The 6000-nt window shown below is 36.5% G+C and overlaps 2 protein-coding genes across 5 annotated transcripts in view; one reads left to right on the top strand and one right to left on the bottom strand.

Annotated features, from left to right (window-relative positions):
• The window catches only part of PCDH9 (protocadherin 9), a 986051-nt gene that overhangs the window by 779874 nt on the left and 200177 nt on the right, over positions 1 to 6000 (bottom strand). The gene's annotated exons all lie outside the window — the stretch shown is intronic.
• Positions 1 to 6000, top strand: part of LOC113612397 (TSSK6-activating co-chaperone protein-like) — a 50208-nt gene that overhangs the window by 18581 nt on the left and 25627 nt on the right. The window lies entirely within an intron of this gene.

The raw sequence follows: 6000 nt of genomic DNA, 5'->3' as shown, positions 1-6000 counted from the left end.
ACACACACACACACACACACACACACACACACACACACACACACACAGAGGAATATTACCCAGCCATGAAAAATAATGAAATTTTGTCATTTGCAGCAACATGGATGGACTTGGAGGACATTATGCTAAGTGAAATAAGTCAGACAAAGACAAATGCTATATGATATCACTTATATGTGGAATCTGAAAAATACAACAAACTAGTGAATATAACAAAAAAGAAGTAGATGCACAGATATGGAGAACAAACTAGTGATTACCAGTGGGGAGAGGGAAGTGGGGAGGGGCAATATAGGGGTAGGGGACTAAAAGATACAAACTATTATGTGTAAAATACATAAGCTACAGGGATACATTATACAACATGGGGAACAGAGCCAATATTTTATAATAACTATAAATGGATTATAACCTTTAAAATTGTGAATTACTATATTGTACACCCATAACTTATATAATATTGTACATCAACTATACTTCAATTAGAAAAAAATAGACTTAGTGATCAGCCGGGTGGGAAGTGAGGGGGAAGAGGAAGGGAAAATCTAAGATTTCCTCTCTGTGACAAAATGGATGGTGGTGCTAAATACAGAAATAAAACATATAGAAAGTAGAACATTGAAAATAGTGTGATAAAATTACAGGGCCCATGGGACATGAAGGTAAAATATGCAATAGCTGGAATTATAGATTTAAATAATAGGAAAATGTTTGGGTTGGTTTAATAAGAGGGAAGAAATTTCTTAAAGTACATGGAAAAGTATTGGCCCACCTAACAAAGAATCCAAAATTAAAGCAAGTGTCAGGGTTAGTTGATCTAGTGGTTTAAAACTGCCGTTGATTACCAGTTCCTTTATCTTTATGTGTTCTGCAGTTGCTTCATAAATCCACTGTCTCTGATGGTCATGAGATGGCTCCCAGTACAATAGTCGTGACTATGTATATATAACCTAGTTCATGTCTTATAGGAGAGCTGTACTGGCCTTCTACCCTCCGTATAAATGCATGGAAACTTCAGGCAGGCCAAAGCAAACCTCTCATCAAATTAAACTGGTTTAGGCTAATCCATTTCTAATCTAGGGAAAGAGGAATGGTAATCACAAAACTAGCTCATTTAAACAAAGTTCCAGCCCTGGGGCAGGGGTCAGGATGAAGAAAGAAACCCAGACATAATCAGGCTGTTGTTGGGAATGAGGGGTAGAGTCACAGATACTAGGCAGACAACCAAAAACAGCCACAAAGCTCAAGAAAGAAATTGAGATAATTTCTGAAACTCCTTTATCCTGAAGCAGTGCTAAAAGGGGGAAAAAAAATGGAAGACAGCAAGATCTTTTGGAAGTGAAAAGTTTAAAATACCCTTTGCTTCAGAAAATAGTAAGAAATATAATCTTATAACAACATTCTATTACTAGTGTGGCTAGAAGGAAGAGATCAAAATTCCCATCACATTGTATGGCTATCAGAATGAGAACCTAAATGCCAACTCCACAAGGAATTCTCAGGGCTTCTCAAAAGTATTCACTGTGTGTTTTCTACATATAAGAAAAGTTGTGTTTGTGCACAATTTATGCACACACGTACAAAGTACAACTCAGTCATTTCTGTAGTCCCAAGAGAACTATGCCCTAAGCTTTCTCCAGGCCATCCCTTTTAAAACAACTCTAATACTTTCAATGGAGTGTGGTAAGTGGAACGGCAGATGTTAAAGTATATCCTGGGATCTTCCAAAGGTTGCTGACTTTACACTACAGTTCCAGAGATAGGCAAAGGTTGTGACTAAATCTTACTGAACATCAATAATTCAAGAAAATGACCAAATTCATGGAGGTGGTGGGGGAGTCCCTTAAGAACATGGATGTCAGTTTGTATCACAGCTTCAGTGAAGCAGAAGAAATGACTCTCAATGAAATGAGAGGGAAGGAGTGGAGAAGAAACTTAGGGGCATGACCTCTCAAATCTTTAGCAAAGTTACTAAAAGTATCAAATGTTTGTTGTGGATGTAATTTTTATGGAAAACTGATGACACAAAATAAGATATTCTGCCAGTACAGTGTGATTATAGTATAGATTGTGCACACATAGAGGGCAGAAATGGAGCAGATGATGGAAATGCAGCCCAAGGGAATTTACAAATTGTGGAAAAAGATTGAGACATTCTCAGGATATAAGGGAGACAGAACAAGTTTACTCAGGTCTCCAAGAGGCAGGGGGAACCTCAGCAGGGATCTGGGTAAAATAACATTTGGAAACAGAGCCCTTTCTCTACATCCTTATCATTTCATTGTGGATGCCTGACATGGTCAATGTCAGGCATCCACAATGAAATGTCAATGTCAGTGGATGCCTGACATGGTCAATGTTCCCAGCTGAGTTTGAGTTGTTCTACAACGTGACTCAAATGTTCTTTCCCTATTTTATTTCTCACCATACCTTATACAAATGCTGTGTTCAGGCCAAGCTAGATAGTGTATTGTGTGATTTCCTCTCAAGCATTTCTCTTTCTTCCCCATAGGCTAGGATAATTTCAATACTTATCTCTTCTCATCTCAATGCATCTGGCTGACTATACCTGGTCCTTCTTGGTCAGTCACAGACTTTGCCTCTCTCTCCACCTCCCATCTTTGCTTTACATCACTTGCTTTCTTGTTTGATAATGCAGTGGCACTGCCCAGAAAGAAAATTAATGAAAAGGCTATGCTGTGACTAAAAAACAACAATGTTTCAAGTGACCTCAAAGGCTACTAAACTCTGAATTTTTTGATATGCTATTTAGCCATGGAATTGAAAAACCCAATTGGAAACTTCAGCATCAAAAAGTAAATGTTTTTAATGTCCTTATCATCCCTACTACTAAAATTTATTTATTTTCTAAATTTAGAAACAGTTTTATTAAAAGATGGCTACAATAAATTGCCAAGGGAAAAAGGATATTATATATGTGTGTATATATATTTGTGTGTATACATGTACACATACATATATATGTGTACAAGTATATGTATATATATGAGTGGATAGATAGAGATAGATGGATAGGTCTAATTGATAATCTTTAGGTTTGCATGTTGGTTTTTCCAGCTGTATAAGCTAGACCTACTACTAAAATTTAATTGAATATGATGACATGCTCAAGTGTTCCTTTTTAAAAAGAATAAACACTTAGCCTCATTTTGGCTGTCCAGACCATTGAGGAAAGAAACTTTCTGTCAAATTCTGGTAATTATTGTCCCTTGATTACTTTTGGTATTTGTTTTGTTTTTATTTTCTTTTTCTTATTCTTTATTTCTTATTATTTCTTTTTATTCCCTCTCCTCTTCCTGAATGGTACTAGTGTGTTTTTGGCCAAAGAGAAAAAGGAAAAAGGAGAGTATTTATCTAAATGAAACTCATCTTATCCACCTCAGACATAAACTCAAAACATTTCAAACATAGTTTATAATACTAGGAGATCTTCATCTGAACAGACTATAATTCCATCCTTGGTCAGTGGCCCATGCTATTATTCACACTATTATAATATGTTAAGAACAAAATCCCCTGAGAATATAATTATTATAAGGTAATGTACTCTCTTAGCTATGTGGCCTTCACTAGCAGTTATAAAAATGTTGCCAAGATTACACTGTAGCAATTAGATCTTAGTGTGGGCTGCTAATGGATTTTACACTCAGCTTTAAGATAGAGACCCTAAGCTGTTTTAGAAAATAACTGTTAACCGATTTTTTAGATTAACAGGTAGAGACAGACTAACAAATCTTGGTCAGTCAAACAAACCTTTTTCTGTTTGATAAAACTGATAAAGCTTAGTAAAATATTAATGACTGTATCACAACAGCAAATACAAACACATGAAAAGGCATAGCTTTTTAAAAAGACTTAAGTTCAAATTGACAATGATCAGTGTGAGGATCTCTATTTTGGCAAACCCTGTAGCTTCACTCTATATTTTTAGTGTCTGATGAATTGAGAATCTATGATGTTTTCACTTATTTTATCACTAAGAACAATCTATTGAGGGGATGTTTCCCCATGCCAGAGTGAGTCATTTGAGCTACAACAATAAAATTAAAATGGCAATTGTCTATGGTAACACAGGAAATGTATACCAAAAAAATACTCTACTGTAACATATTACATCAATAGGGAAAACACTAAGGAAGCCCTGCTTATCCTGATTAGGAGAAATACATTCTTATTTTTATCTGAAAGAATGAAAACCTAAAAAAAATGAGAAACGAGAAGACTTAGACACAGAAGAGTTAGACTAAGGAACAGATCATTTTAGTATAATCTAGTAAATGTTCTGCTAGGACATTTCAAACAGAGCAATGCATATAAAGTACTTATCATCATGCCTGCACAGTGAGCACATGCTATGTGTGGGCTATAATATGTATACAACATACACAGTGCTAATGGGGAACGAAGCAGAGGCACTTAGACAAGGTTAGAGATGTCCTCTTGGTTTCATAACTAGTGGCAAAACCAGTTGGAATCCAGGTTTCTTAGCCCACTCTAATGGCTTTTCCAAAAGGCCACAGTGCTCACAGCCTCCACTGGAATGATATCTTTGAGTTGAATAGTAAGCAGCACCTGCTGAAGTGCATTTGCCTTTCTCTTCCCTTCTCCAACCCTACCCACGTAAAAACAAAACACTTTCAAAATATTCGTTATGCATTTCTAATTATAGCTCTAACCAAAATGACATCTTCAGTAGAAAAGAGTGACATTTTCCTTTTGATTTCATATACATAAATAAATCACACAACACTTTAAAGGTTAAGTTATGCAAAATATATAGTTACATACAAAGGACTCTCCCTCCTTCTGTTCAGTGGAAATTGACATCCAGAAGGTCTTCTCAATAGTCTTCTATTTCCTTCCTACCCTTGCTGGTTACTAATTTGGATTCACAATTTCACCTTAAGTGTTTGATATAGCTTTACAAATGGATATAGGAATGTGCGAGCATAATGCCTTTAAGTAAAATTAAACATATTCGTGAAAATGTACAATGGTATTCCAAGTGAAACAGCATCTAACGGCATGCCACCAAGCTCTTATATTCTAATATATATCAACTTACACAGAAAGCCAGCTCTCCTGATTTAAAAAATTTCGTGCATAGTGAGATGAGAATGCCAATGCCAAATTGGAAGATTGACTTAAGACATTACATGAATTTATTCATCCAAAAGCACTATAGAACATATTACCAGTTTTCTACCAACAAAAGTACGGTACAATTTATGAACAGGATTTCTTTGATAAATCAACTCAGAGGGATTAATTACTTGCAAAATTGCTGTTTCGGTTATCGCTTTTCTTTTCAGTAATAGAAAAATAACTTTCAGGCTACTCCTGTTATTTTATGTGTTGCCTATCCCTTACCCTTGACCACTGACCTCATAAACTTATGATTCCAAAGATATAAATAGGAAAATTGGTCCATAAAAAAGATCTTGGCAAGTAATTTATTTCAAAAAGGATCCAAACACTTGCTCATCTTATAGCCTAACATGAGAGCTCCTCCTTCATAGACTGGTAACTGAAAACGGCATGGAAACCAGGGTTTAATGTCTTGACTGGGTGTGATTTTCCCCTTCCAGAAATCTATCCCTCTCCCAAGTGGTTCACAATCACTGCATTTTTTTTCAGGAAGGCACAGTAAATTTTATATATGTGCTATAATGGCTCTGAAAACAAGCCCATGCCCATATGCTCAGGGCCCGAAGTGCCAGTGTCAGAAGCAAAGGGGGATGAGGTCATGCTTATAACAGAATAGCTCGCTGCCTGCTTCTTCCGTTTCTTTTCCTGTGCTTGTGCAGTGACTCGGGGTCTTTACTCCCACACAAATGTGTGTTCTCAGCCTCGGAGGGAGAAGGCCAAAAGAAAGAAATCAGACTGCCTGGGAAAACAAAGATAATGGTAAATGGGTGGGTTCGGGATAGAACAAATGTGTGAACTGACGTTCCCTGGGCCTGCAAACTCCAAGGTTAT

The sequence above is a fragment of the Aethalodelphis obliquidens genome, unplaced genomic scaffold, assembly GCF_003676395.1.
Source record: "Aethalodelphis obliquidens isolate GAN/ISIS:26980383/991018 unplaced genomic scaffold, ASM367639v1 scaffold76, whole genome shotgun sequence".
Taxonomy (NCBI): domain Eukaryota; kingdom Metazoa; phylum Chordata; class Mammalia; order Artiodactyla; family Delphinidae; genus Aethalodelphis; species Aethalodelphis obliquidens.
Note: the sequence above shows the minus strand (reverse complement) of the source record. Positions and strands in the feature narration are given on the sequence as shown.